Below are 15,578 nucleotides of genomic sequence, written 5' to 3'. Positions count from 1 at the left end.
AATGTGCTCCATGGTTAGTATGAACTCTTCGGTAGTCAATCTAAATGGAAACTGTCCATAATTCGAAACTAGATTGTTTAATGGAAAAAGCTCACTCTTACTAAGATTTAGTTTATAACCAGAAAAACGACTAAATTGATTAAGTAGTGCTACTATTGCCGGAATAGATTTCTCAGGTCATATAACAGATCATCTGCATAAAGAGATAGCTTATGTGTCTTATTCCCATGGACAATACAAAAAATATTAGGGGATTCCCTAATAGCGGTGGCCAAAGGTTCCAAAGCGATATCAAACAATAAAGGACTTAAAGGACAGCCCTGTCTAGTACCTCGAATGAGCCTGAAAAAAAAGGGATCTCTGATTACTGGTAAGTGATTAGTCATTAAGATTACAAGGATTTATTTAAAGCCAATTTTACACCTCTAATTGACCATATGAAACAACAGTTCAATAAATGGTCACCTTATCTTTAATAGGGCGAATCAATGTTATTAAAAATGTTTATCTTACCTACATTTTTGTATTTATTTCAGACGATACCAATTTTTATTGCTAAATCTTTTTTTTGATATTATTTTCTCCAAAATGTCTTCATATATATGGCAGAATAAAAATTCCAGACTAAGTAAAAAATACTTACAGAAATCAAACCTTAGATTCTACTATTGGGCAGTTAATGGTCGCTATCTAATGTTGTGGACAAAAGATTTAGAAGATACCCAATGCCCAGGATGGATAAATCTGGGACTTATGCAAGGGCTATCATTGGCTTCTATTCTAGGGGCCTCGTTACCTTTTACAATTACGAGATTGAATAAATATACGACTAACCCAATAATAAGACATACACCCCGAATATGGTTTCAATTTCGTAAGTTTTTTGGATTAAATGATTTTATGTTATCGAGTCCTAGCATATCTAATTTTTACTTCTAACCTTCTAGTACTGATCAAGCGTTTCTGTTATGGAAGAGGAAGGGATTAGTACCTTTTCATGATTTGTTTTTGGATGGTTGTTTTATGTCTTTTGAACAACTCTCCAATAAATATAATCTACCTAACTCACATTTCTTTAGATATTTACAAATTAGCCATTTTTGAGGGCTAATCTACCCTTTTTTCCGTTACCACATCAAACCAAAATCTTGGGGAAAAAATTTACATTTGAACCCTTATCAGAAGGGCTTAATAACGACTATTTATGAGTTGATTTTGAAATCTAAAAAAGATACATTTAATAAAATTAAGAATGACAGGGAAAGAGAGCTCCACATTTCTCTATCTGACCCACTGAGTTACACGTTTCTCTATCTATAGAGAAATGGGAGAGGATTCTTCAATTAGTTAATATTTCGTCAATGTGTGCAAGACACGCTTTGATACAATTCAAGGTAGTTCACAGAGCTCATATGTCAAAAGATAAGTTAGCTCGTTTTTATGGTCATATAAATCCTACCTGTGACAGATGTAATTCTGAAGTGGCCTCATTGACTCATATGTTTTGGTCCTGCCCACTTTTGGAAAAATATTGGAAATACATTTTTGATACTATTTCTGTAGTTTTAGGTATTGATTTACAACCTCATCATATTACTGCAATTTTTGGGCTACCAATGTTAGATTCTATTCATCTGTCCCGATCCGCCCATCGGCTGATTGCGTTTACAACATTAATTGCCAGAAGATCTATTTTATTTAAATGGAAAGACTCTAATCCTCCGATCACACGCCATTGGTATTCTGAAACTATATCATGTTTAAATTTAGAAAAAATGATGAGTGATATTGCTGAACTCTTGGTTAAATTTGATAGGACCTAGGGAAGATTTATTCAACATTTTCATACAACATAAATTGTCCCCTCTCCAACTGTTATAATAATTATTTTACCTTTATACGGTGGAACGGACTTGACGACAAACAGGGACTTAAATTGTTGAAACTCTTTGCAGCCCAGATTCTGTTTTGCCTTTTTATTCTAGTTTAGGGGTGTTTTGTTTTATCGTTTTTTCTCTTTTTTTCGGTTTTTTTCCTTTCTATCTTTTTGTCTTTATATATATAAATTCTCTTTTAAACACTTAACTATATTTACATAGAGGTCTATATTCGGCGGCGGCGACATCACCACGGAGGTCCGCTGGACTGGAGAGCGGCATCTCCGGCCTGGATCGATCGCCTCAGTGCGGAGGGAGAACAAGGAGGGAAGAGACGGAGGCTAAGACTTTGCCTCCATCACAGTGAGGATGTGCTTGGTGAACTCACTGTGGTGGATGTTTAATTTGTGTTTATTGTATGTTTTGTTATTATTGGTTCTGTGTATGACTGCAGGCAACATAATTTCGTTCAGACTGAAAGGACTGAATGACAATAAAGGAATCTAATCTAATCTAATCTAATAGGTCAACACAGGTGAGGTCTATGGAGTTTTGATAGCAGATGGTTGGCAGGTCCAGGTTAGAACCATGAATCAGTCAGGGAGAAGTGGGAGGGGGTCTCACTGAACTCCCGTCAGAGAAACATCACCCATCCATGTTCTCCATGGATTCTGCCTGACCCACTGAGTTACTCTAGAACTTTGTGTCCTTTGTGTATTAACCAGCATCTGCAGTTCTTTGTTTCTACATTTTTGACTGCTCTACTGCAAATTTCAATCGACAATAGACAATAGGTGCAGGAGTGGGCCATTCAGCCCTTCGAGCCAGCACCGCCATTCACTGTGATCATGGCTGATCATCCACAATCAGTACCCCGTTTCTGCCTTCTCCCCATATCCCTTGACTCCACTATCTTTAAGAGTTCTATCTACAATAAGCTTGAATCTTGAAAGCATCCAGAAAATAGGCCTCCACTGCCTTCTGAGGCAGAGAATTCCACAGATTCACAACTCTTTGGGTGAAAAAGTTTTTCCTCATCTCCATTCTAAATGGCCTTCTGTGGCCCCTGATTCTGGCCAACATCGGGAACATGTTTCCTGCCTCTAGCATGTACAATCTCATAATAATCTTATATGTTTCAATTAGATCCCCTCTCATCCTTCTGAATTCAAGTGTGTACAAGCCCAGTCGCTCTATTCTTTCAACCTATGATAGTCCCGTCATGCCGGGAATTAACCTTGTGAACCTACGCTGCACTCCCTCAATAGCAAGAATGTCCATCCTCAAATTTGCAGACAAAAACTTCACACAATACTCCAGGTGTGGTCTCATCAGGGCCCTGTACAATTGCAGAAGGACCTCTTTGCTCCTATACTCCTCTTGCCATTAGCTTTCTTCACTGCATGCTTACTTTCAATGACTGATGTACAAGGACACCCAGATCTCGTTGTACTTCCTCTTTTCCTAACTTGACACCATTCAGATAATAGTCTGCCTTCCTGTTCTTGCCACCAAAGTGGATAACCTCACATTTATCCACATTAAACTGCATCTACCATGCATCAGCCCACTCACCCAACCTGTTCAAGTCACCCTGCATCCTCATAGCATATTCCTCACAGTTCACACTGCCACCCAGCTTTGTGTCATCTGCAAATATGCAAATGTTACTTTTGACCCCTTCATCTAAATCATTAATGTGTTTTGTAAATAGCTGCAGTTCCAGCACCGAGCCTTGCGGTACCCCACCAGTCACTGCCTACCATTCTGAAATGGACCCGTTAATCCCTACTCTTTATTTCCTGTCTGCCAACCAATTTTCTAACCATGTTAGTACCCTACCACCAATACCATGTGCTCTAATTTTGCCCACTAATCTCCTATGTGGGACCTTATCAAAGGCTTTCTGAAAGTCCAGGTACACTACATCCACTGGGTCTGAAGATGGGTCTCGACCCGAAACGTCGCCTATTACTTCTCTGCGTAGATGCTGCCTCACCCGCTGAGTTTCTCCAGCATTTTTCCAGCATCTGCAGTTCTTTCTTAACCACTGCATCCACTGGCTCTCCCTAGTCCATTTTCCTAATTACATCCTCAAAAAATTCCAGAAGAAGTTTTTGAAGAGGTTTTCCTCCTCTCTCCGATGGGAGATCTGTGAGAACTTAATGTTTGACAGACTCAAACATTGTCTGTCCATTCCCTCCACAAATGCTGCCAAACCCAACGATGTTTCCTAGCACTTTATCTTTTGCTCAAGATCTCAGCACCTGCAATTTCTTGTGTCTTTGTTTATTCTCGGTTGTCGTGTTCTCCCATGCATGACCTAATTTTCCCTCGTTCTACCCCATCTGTACTTTCTTTCCCTCACATCTAACCCGTCTCTGTCTCTTTGTTGACTCACTATGCCCTGCCCCCAGCTGACATTCCCACTCAGTTTTAGGTCACCAGCAAACTCGATAGGTTACACTCCGTCTCTTCCCCTGTGTTAGTAATACAAAACTATTTTTCCCAGAGTAGGGGAATCAAGAACCATTGGACATAGCTTTAAGGTGAGGGGGAGAGATTTCATAGAACCCGATGGGCAATTTTTTCACACAGAGGGCAGAAGGTATATGGAATAGCTGCCAGATGAGGTAGTTGAGATAGGTACTATATCAGCATTTAAAAGACATTTGGACGGATGGATGTGTTGGAAAGGTTTAGAGGGATATTGGACATGCGCGTGCAGGTGGAACTAGCACAGATGGAGCATCTTGGTTGGCATGGACAAGTAGGGCCTGTTTCTATGCTCCACGACACTATGAATCAGAGGACCCAGCTCTGAATCCTGTAGGGTTAATGCCAGTAACAGCTATTACTCATAACATGATCTCTCCGGCTCATAACATAGTTCTATGATGTCCCACATTCGCATCTGCTTCCTACATACTAGCGCCAATTTTACAGAGGCCAATTAACAGGCAAACCTACCCACCTGTGGCATGTCAGATGAAACTCACTCGGTTACAGGTAGATTGTGCAGATTCCACGCAAACTTCCCCATAAGATCAGATTTGAACCTAGGTCTGGGGCAGGGAGGCAGCAACTCCACCAGCTGCATCACTGTGCCGCCTTTTTTCTTCTATTCTGTGCCCCAGCTAACCATATTAACTACCTGTGCCGTAACCTTCAGAATAGCTCAGACTTGCACACAAAGTCTCGCTTTTCCTCGGTACTCCCAGCTCCCTCGGTTCAACTCTCGTCTGGAGGAAATCTTTCACTCATTTGACCCTTTCAAGTAATAATCAATTTAAACTGCTTGATGAAGTACCCCCTTCTCTCCTGAAGGTTACACAAGCCCAGTCTATTCAACCATCCCACAGAACTTTCAGCCCGAGGATTACCCTGCTCTCAGTCCCTCGAGGACCATTTGCTCAGTGTTGCATTGTAGAGTCCACAATTGCACGTAGCTTCCCAGCCTCCAATTTGCCTCTGGCCCATTTTATTTGCTCTTTCCCAAACGTTCTGAACTCTAACAATAAAATGTTCTTATTAACAACAATTAAACCATATCCACACCCAAGCAAACTTACGATCAGCGGAGATAGGCAGGGCAATGGTGCAAAGCAGAATGAACAGCATTCTCCTCTCTCGTAGAGCTCTCAGATGCCTCTGGCGTTCTCTCTGGCTCAGTGGAACCAAGACTCCTTGCTGCTTCCTGCAGTTCTCTGAATTTTGTGGTTGCTTCTGGCTGCTGAGCAGTTTCTGGTGCATTGCAAAATACACCAGCAACATTTCAAATCAACACCGTACTTCACAGATATCTTCATTTTTTAATTTTGCAAAATTCTCAGAAAGTAGACCAGGAAGGAACTAGCAAGATGGTTCCCTGTTTATAACAAAAGCAGTATATAAAAAAGGATTAAACATATAAAAACAGTTCTGAGAGCTTCTCAGACAATAAATTGCAGATGCTGGGATCTTGTGCAGCACACAAAGTGCTGGAGTAATTCAGCGGGTCTGACAGAACCCTGACATCCCCTATGACATTCAAAATTGAGCTTAGGTTCATCCTGTTTCCAATGATTATCCATGAGATGATTCTACAACTTGATTGAAGTCCACCAGTGGTAAATTAAATTGGACATGATATAGAAAGGCACACACACTTGTCTATATAAGGTCCCACAGTTGACAGTGCATGTCAGAGCAAAAACCAAGCCCTGAAGACGAAGGAATTGTCCGTAGACCTCCAAGACTGGATTGTGTCGAGACACAGATCTGGGGAAGGGTATAAAACAATTTCTGCAGCATTGCAGGTACCGAGGAGCACAGTGGCCTCTGTCATTCTTCAATAGAAGAATTTTCGAACCACCAGGACTCTTCATAGAGCTGGCCGCTCGGCCAAACTGAGCAATCGGGGGAGAAGGGCCTTGGTCAGGGAGGTGACCGAGAACCCGATGGTCACTCTGACAGAGCTCCAGAGTTCCTCTGTGGAGATGGGAGAACCTTCCAGAAGGACAACTATATCTGCAGCACTGTACCAATCTGGCCTTTATGGTAGAGTGGCCAGATGGAAGCCACTCCTCAGTAAAAGGCACATGACAGCCCACTTGGAGTTTGTCAAAAGGCACCTAAGGGACTCTCAGACCATGAGAAGCAAGATTCTCTGGTCTGATGAAACCAAGATTGAACTCTTTGGCCTGAATGCCAGGTGCCAGGTCTGGAGGAAACCAGGCACCGCTCATCACCTGACCAATACCATACCTGCGGTGAAACATGGTGGTGGCAGCATCATGCTGTGGGGATGTTTTTCAGCAGCAGGAACTGGGAGACTAGTCAGGATCGAGAGAAATATGAACGGAGCAAAGTACAGCAAGATCCTTGATGAAAACCTGCTCCAGAGTGTTCTGGACTTCAGACTGGGGCGGAGGTTCACCTTCAAACAGGACAATGACCCTAAGCACACAGCCAAGACAATGCAGGAGTGGCTTTGTGACAAGTCTATGAATGTCCTTGAGTGGCCCTGCCAGAGCCCGGACTTGAACCCGATCGAACATCTCTGGAGGGACCTGAAAATAGCTGTGCATCGACGCTCCTCATCCAACCTGACAGAGCTTGAGGATCACAAAATTGCTGGGGAAACTCAGCGGGTGCAGCAGCATCTATGGAGCGAAGGAAATAGGCGACGTTTCGGGCCGAAACCCTTCTGGATCTTGAGGATCTGCAGAGAAGAATGGGAGAAATGACCCAAATACAGGTGTGCCAAGCTTGTAGTGTCATACCCAAGAAGACTTGAGGCTGTAATCTCTGCCAAAGGTGCCTCAACAAAATACTGAGTAAAGGGTCTGAATACTTATGTTTATGTGATATTTCAGTTATTTATTTTTAATTACTTTGCAAAAATTTCTAAACACCTGTTTTCGCTTTTTTATTATGGGGTATTGTACGTAGATTGATGATAAAAAAATGAATTTAATCAATTTTAGAATAAGGCTGTAACGTAACAAAATGTGGAAAAAGTGAAGGGGTCTGAATACTTTCTGAATGCACTGTAGATTATATTTAGGGCCAGGTTCCTTCTTCAGGGAGGAACTAGCAAGATCAATGCAGAGATTGCAACACACATTTGTTGTGGGTGATAAGGAAATGTCATCAACTTCTTTAAGATGCAGTTAAGATAAAGGATAATTGTTGTAAACAACTAAGATGGTGTTACCATTTGGTTACCATCAGTTACCATTTTTAGAATAACTTTTATAATACGATTAGCCCTTGAAGGATAAATTCACATCACAACTAATTCCACCTGTGGGGATTTCAACAATTAACTCCACCTCTTTCTGGCTTCACATTGCACTTCTCTTCTCTCCTCATCTCCTGACACCCTTTTGTCTCCTTTTCATCTTTAGCCTTTGTCACTTAAACCCTCCTGCCAATTAACCCAACCTCTGAAGAACATAAAGCAGCACAGCACAGGAATGGGCCCTTCAGCCCACAATGTTTGTGCCAAACATGCCAAACAGCTGAACTGATCTCATCTGCCTGCAACTGATCCATATCTGCTCATTCCTTGCCTATCCATGTGCCTGTCAGAAAGCTTCTTAAACACTGCTGCTTCCACCACCACCCCAGGCAATGTGCCCCAGGCCCCCTCCACCCTCTGTGTAAAACAACTTGCCCCACACATCTCCATTAAACTTGGACATTTCCATCCTGAGTAAAAGGTTCTGACTATCAGTATCTACCCAATCTATGCCTCTCATGTCTGCAGTTAAATGTGCTTGCGCAAGTCATAAGTGATAGGAGTAGAATTAGGCCAATCGGTCAATCAAGTCTACTCCACCATTCAATTATGGCTGATCTACAGTATCTCTCCCTCCTAACCACATTCTTCAGCCTTCTCCCCATAACCTCTGACACCTGTACTAAGCAAGAATCTATCTATTTCTGCCTTAAATATATCCACTGACTTGGCTTGAGTTTGAGCAGTCAGTGGTCATGCTTTAATAGCCTTGCTTATGCTTGTGATGTACAAGAAAGACCACACTAGAAGAATGTTGTCTCAACACTATCAACCTTTCTTTTATGTGATACTGTGTATTGGGTGTAAGTTTGAATCTCTGACATATTTACAGTATGGGAGTTGAGTTACCCAGGCAAATCTTCTGTCATCTTTTGCTGCTCCTTTCCATTTGTCACCGAAAAAATTGACAGCTTGACTTGATTGCATTTTTGTATAACATATATTCTGTTTGGGTAGCATGCAAAACAAAGCCATCACTGTCTATTTCTCTGTCTAGGTTTCCACTGTCCCTGGGTTGACAATAGTAAATGTAAACTAGTGGGATGTTGCAGGAAAAAGGAGCTCCTATATCCTGCAACATCACAATAGTTTAGGTTTATCATTGCCCCGTGTACCGAGTTAAGTGAAACGCATTGTTATGAATGCTATCCACTGTGAGGAACATGCCGGAGTGCCCCGTGCAAAAATGGGCCGCTAGCTGTTCAAACTTTAGTAAATTGTTTGCTGCCCGACTGGCTCTAGCATTTAAATTAGTTAATCTCGAATGGCAAAATAAGTCATGGGAAAATGTGATAACAGTGCTTGTGAACATGGAAAGGGAGGGTGTCTCGCCCCTTACAGATACTTTTATAATCTCTAGAACAGCCCCACTCACATAACTGGGAAGACAGGCTCTGTGCAAACTGGGAGCAGTCTTAAGGCCCTGTCCCACTTACATGTCTTTGGCACGCTAATTACGTGACCTCGTTGTCATGTTGAGGCGCACGAGCATCGTGTGGCCTCGCGGGGCCGGTCCCATGGAGAAGCGCGGAGCGGTATGGAGTTGTGCGCAGTATTGCGCGGCGCTCCGGGATTTTGTAGCGAACTAAATCTTCGCTCGCCTCCGCCCTGACGTAGCGCATACGCAGGCGTATTGCGGTCGCATGCAAGCGTCTTGATGTCGTACACATAGCGCGTGGCGTTGCGTGATGACGTCACCGCGAGACGCCATGTGACGCCCAAAATCAGTCGGCCAGCCTTTTTCACGTTAGCAATAAAAGCGCGCGCGATTTGAAAATCCTCACCACACTCACCGTGTTTCTTGCCACGGAATCGATTTTCTTCCCAGAATGATGCTCTCTAACCAACATTCACTATTCTGTTCACTTGTGTTGCACATTAAAATTTTGTTTCTTGTTTTTCAATACATTATTTGATTGCTTGCACTAAATAATTTAATTCTTATAAAGTCATGGATCTTTGTATTTATCGCAAATAAGTTCACCTACAACGATTATTAAACTTCAGTGTAACCTTTTCGTGTAGTGGAAAAAGCAGTTTGTTAATCATGGCATTGATCTCACATATGGAAACCACGTCTAATCATGGAATGTATCTCACATATAAAAACCTCGATTTATTAGATAAATAAAACACACACAGACATTGAACTGCATTGAAATGCAAAATGTGTCATGAAACGTCATATAAAGCAGACAAAGGCATTTAACCGCTTATGGCATTTCAAAGAAAGTCCGATGCGTGAGGTATTATTATTATTATCACAGTATTAATAGTTTCACATACAAAAATCCACCATTAACATACATAGATCCTCCTTTTAGTAGATCAGTTCCTGTAGTGGTGGTCCTCCGTTTGTGGTGTGGGATGTTTGCTGCTGATCTTCAGCACATGTCGTTCTGCCAAGGTACACTGCCTAGTTGTAGTAAGCGCAGAGATGGTCCCTCTGCTCCTTGGCTCTTTTGTTGCAGGTGTTTCCTTGCAATGTGCCCAGTGCCACCATTGGTGCAGCCTGTCCTCCAGCTCTCCATGAACCTGGTGTGACGTTTCCTGTCTGTTTGTCCACTGTGTCACCCTCCACCATGGCTGCTGCTGCACCTCTGCTGCGGATCAGGTTGTGGAGGACACATGGCCGCGTAGACAATGGTCTGCACATTCTCGAGGCTCCTGCTCCATTGTGGTCAGCAGGAATCTGAATCTGCAAGCAAAGATACCAAAGGCATTTTCCACAACCCTCTGAGCCCTGGACAGCCTGTAATTAAAGATCCTTTGCTCCCATGACATCCGCCTCTGAGGGGATGGCTTCATCATCCATGGCCTGAATGCGAAGGCATCATCACCAACCAGTGCGTAGGGGATGTCAGGGTTGTCTTCTACCGGCAGAGGTACTGCTTTTTCCACTACACGAAAAGGTTACACTGAAGGATCAGGAAGGCCTGCTCTCCCTTCTTCCAGTGCTTGCCCAAGGTGTAGGTCTCTCTCCAGATCCCTCCATCTGCGGCACTGCCAAGTGTGCCCACATCCACAAACAGGAAGTTGTAGTTTGCATGGACCACAGCTAACAGCACGATGGAATGGAACTTTGTGTAGTTAAAGTACATAGAACCACCCTGGGTGGACACCGGATGGCCACATGCTTCCCGTCAACTGCCCCACATGTGTGCAGGAAGCTCCATCTAGCAGCCAGCAACCCCCTTTATATGTGTAAATTACGTCACGCGCTGTGTGACGCATGGAAACGTGGAAGAAATAGGAGAGATCAGTGAAGAAGTTCTGAAGATCTCTCGGAGACCTCACATGCGTATTATGACATTCTCCTTAACCATGTAGTCTCCTTGGTGGCTAGAGGGAGCAATCTCTTGAACAATATAAAAATCTGCCGCTACACACCCCACAAAAATGGATGTCTATCTTCGATTTAAACCTTTCCACACGAGATGAGATTAGTTTAGCTTGACATCATGTTTAGCACAGCCTTTTCCTGTGCTGCACTGCTGTATGTACCATATGTAATCACTGGGAAATCTGTAATCAAACAGCACAGAAACAGGCCCACTGAGCTGTGCTAATTGTCAAATATGAATTTAGACCAATCCTATGTGATTCTTCCCATTGACCTCTATCACCCTGCCCCATAATTCTATCCTTGACCTACACACCACCGACAATTTACAGCAGCCAATATACACCCACCAACCCACACACCAGTGGGACGTGGGAAGAAATTGGAGCACCAAGAGGAAACCACCATGGTCACAGGGAAAAGGTGCAAACTTCACATTGCCAGCACTGGAGGTTAGAACCGAACCATGGCAGCAGCTCTATTCCATCATTGTGCCGCCATCGATCAAAGAGGGAAATCAGGAGAAAATGTTTTCCCCAGAGAGCGGCCAGGATGTGAAACTGGTTCCTAAAGGGAAAACTGAGGGGAACAGCAGAGATGTATTCAAGGTAAAATGCTGGTTCAACACACGAGGGAGAGGATGAAAATAGTGATCAGTCGTGGTCTATAGGGGGAGTGAGGCTGGGCAAAGCGAGGACCCCAAGACAGACAATCTGGGCCGAATGGCCCATTCTGTGCTGTGCATACTCAATTTCAAAGCTGGCATATATTTGCTGATGTGGAAAAATTGGAAAATGATAGGTGATTAATAGACAATAGACAATAGGTGCAGGAGTAAGCCATTCGGCCCTTCGAGCCAGCACTGTTATTCAATGTGATCATGGCTGATCATCCCCAATCAGTACCCCATTCCTGCCTTCTCCCAATATCCCCTGACTGCTATTTTTAAGAGCCCTATCTAGCTCTCTCTTGAAAGCATCCAGAGAACCTGCCTCCACCGCCCTCTGAGGCAGAGAATTCCATAGACACACCACTATCTGTGAGAAAAAGCGTTTCCTCGACTCTGTTCTAAATGGCTTACCCCTTATTCTTAAACTGTGGCCCTGGTTCTGGACTCCCCCAACATCGGGAACATGTTTCCTGCCTCTAGCTTGTCCAAACCCTTAACAATCTTATATGTTTCAATGAGACCCCTCTCATCCTTCTAAACTCCAGAGTGTACAAACCCAGCTGCTCCATTCTCTCAGCATATGACAGTCCCGCCATCCCGAGAATTAACCTTGTAAACCTACGCTGCACTCCCTCTATAGCAAGAATGTCCTTCCTCAAATTATGGGACCAAAACTGCAAACAATACTCCAGGTGTGGTCTCACTAGGGCTCTGTACAACTGCAGAAGGACCTCTTTGCTCTTATATTCGATTCCTCTTGATATAAAGGCCAACATGCCATTCACTTTCTTCACTGCCTGCTGTACCTGCATGCTTACTTTCATAGACTGATGTACAAGAACCCCCAATCCCGTTGTACTTCCCCTTTTCCCAACTTGACACCATTTAGATAGTAATCTGCCTTCCTGTTTTTGCCACCAAAGTGGATAACCTCGTTTTACTCAGCGGTACATAAAATTTCTCAAGAATTTATTATTTTTTAGTGGACACAAAATTAATTCCATACACGATTAATCCTAAATATCATAATAGTATTATTTCTGATCACTCCCCATTGACTTTTACTTTAAAAGTAGAGGGAATGCCAGGTATAAAATCTTTTTGGAGATTTAATACACAAATAGTTAATAACCCACAAGGTAAATGCTCGATCAACGTACGACATACTCTAATTCAATTTAAAACATTACATAGACTATATTATTCAAAAACTAAAATAAATAAACTTTTCCCCAATGTCTCACCCATTTGTGATAAATGTCAGTCACAAGAAGCTACCATAGCGCACTCTTTTGTTTTTTGTATAAAAACCAAAAATTCTGGAACGAAATATTTGAAATCTTCACAAAATTAATTAAAATAAAACTGGTACCAAAAGCAGAATGGATCATTTTTGGAATATCGGAAGGTAACCCCGAATTAAACGTGTTTCAAAAGAACTTACTTAATTACGGGCTTATTGAAATTTAAACTTAATCGAATATTATCGGCAAGAGTAATAAGATTATTTCTGATTACAAAACAGGCACAGTTTGAATTTGGCGATAAACCACATAAACTTCTGGCGTGACAATTGAAGAAACAAGAAAAGGAAAGACTATTACTAAAATCAAATCAGGGAATGGGGAACTATTAATGTTACCCAAGGATATTAATAAAAGGTTTGCCCAATTTTATCAAAACTTATATACATCTAAAACTAAAATAGAAGACAATAAAATTATAGATGTTTTAGATAATTGTAATCTGCCAAAATTGGATATCTTAGAACAAGAAGAATTAGGAGCTCAGATCACAAGTGAAGAAATAAGTGAACCAATAAAATAACTGAAAAATGGGAAAACGCCAGGACCAGATGGTTTTAATAATGAATTTTATAAAGGTTTTCAGGAGTTAATGGTCCCACGGTTACTTAAATTATATACGTATGCTTTTACCGAAAATAAATTACCAGAAACACTAGCAGACTCTACAATTACGCTAATACCTAAAAAAGATAAAGATTTAGAAGCGCCGGGCTCATATAGAGCCATATCACTCCTAAATACAGATCAGAACATTTTAGCAAAGACTTTACAAAAAGATTGAGTAAATATATTAATACATTGATAAAACCAGACCAAACGGGGTTTATACCTGAAAGACAATCATCTAACAATCTGAGACGCCTTTTTAATATAATGTATTCATACAAAACGGAAAAGGAAGATTTATCAGTTATATCTTTGGATGCAGAGAAAGCATTTGATCAGGTAGAATGGCAGTATTTATACAAAGTACTCCAAAAATTTAATATGGGAGATGATTTTATTAGATGGGTAAAATTACTATATTTGATTTGATTTGATTTGATTCAACTTTATTGTCATTGCACAAATACGAGTACAGGTACGACGAAATGCAGTTTAGCATCTGGTCAGAGTGCAAGATAGTAGAAATAAAAATACTGGTTAAACAATATGTGCAATGTGGATGAATTAAACTGGTACATAGGCAAATAAATGTATACAGATGGGAGAGTATAAATGATAGCTAGCGTCGGGACTGTGAGTTCAGCAGTGTAATGGTGTTATTGAAAAAGCTGTTCCTCAGCCTGCTTGTGCAAGACCTGAGGCTCCTGTACCGCCTCCCTGATGAGAGGAGGGCAAATAGTCCATGGTTAGGGTGAGAGGGGTCCTTGATGATTTTCCCGGCCCATCTCAGACACCGTTTGCGATGGAGGGCATCCATGGCAGGGAGCGAGGCACCGATGATGTGCTGAGCGGTTTTCACCACCCGTTGCAGTACCTTCCAGTCAGCTGTGGTGCAGCTGCTGTAACCTACCGTGAAGCAGATGGTCAGGATCCTTTCGATGGTACAGCGGTAGAGGTTGGACAGGATCTGGGGGGACAGGTGAACTTTCTTAAGCCTCCTCAGAAACTAGAGGCACTGCTGCGCCTTTTTGATCAGTTTGGTGGTATTGTGGGACCAGGACAGATCCTCTGAGACATGTACCCCAAGGAATTTGTAGTTGGAGACGCGCTCCACCTCCGTCCCGTTTATGTGGATGGGGGTATGTCTGCCACCTCTGGTCTTCCTGAAGTCAACGATGATTTCCTTCATCTTCTTTGAGTTGAGGACGAGGTTATTATTGGTACACCAGGCTGCCAGGTTCTGGACCTCCTCCCTATAGGCTGATTCGTTATTGTCCCTGATCAGACCTACCACCGTGGTGTCATCGGCAAATTTTATGATGGCGTTGGAGCCATACATAGGGATGCAGTCATGGGTGAAGAGGGAGTAGAGGAGAGGGCTGAGCACACAGCCCTGTGGCAGTTCAGTGTCAGAGTGGAGGAGGTGAGGTTGTTGATCCAAACAGACTTGGTGAGGAAATCCAGTGTCCAATTGCAGAGGGAGGTGGTGATGCCAAGTCCGCTGAGTTTGGTGATCAAATTGGCGGGGATGACAGTATTAAATGCGGAGCTGAAGTCGATGAGGACTCTAGTAATAAAATTTCACTATATGCAGATGATATACTTTTATATATTACAAATTCACAAACGAGTATCCCGAATTTATTAAATTTAATAGAGGAATTCGGCTCTTTTTCTGGTTATAGAATAAATTGGAATAAAAGTGAATTATGACACTAAAACCCCAGAAAGCGAATCACCTATTAAAATTTCCATTTAAAATTGCAATGGAAAAATTTAAGTATTTGGGTATTCAAGTTACTAGAAGATATAAATCATTATTTAATGCTAATTTTATACCATTATTAAATAAATTGAATGCTCTGATTACATTACATTTATACTATCATTAATTGGCAGAATAAATGCTATAAAAATGATAATTGTACCACAAATAATATATTTATTCCAATCTATACCAATATATATACCAAAACATTTGTTTTTTAAA

Source organism: Amblyraja radiata, chromosome 3 (assembly GCF_010909765.2).
Source record: "Amblyraja radiata isolate CabotCenter1 chromosome 3, sAmbRad1.1.pri, whole genome shotgun sequence".
NCBI lineage: Eukaryota > Metazoa > Chordata > Chondrichthyes > Rajiformes > Rajidae > Amblyraja > Amblyraja radiata.
This window is presented reverse-complemented; position numbering follows the sequence as displayed.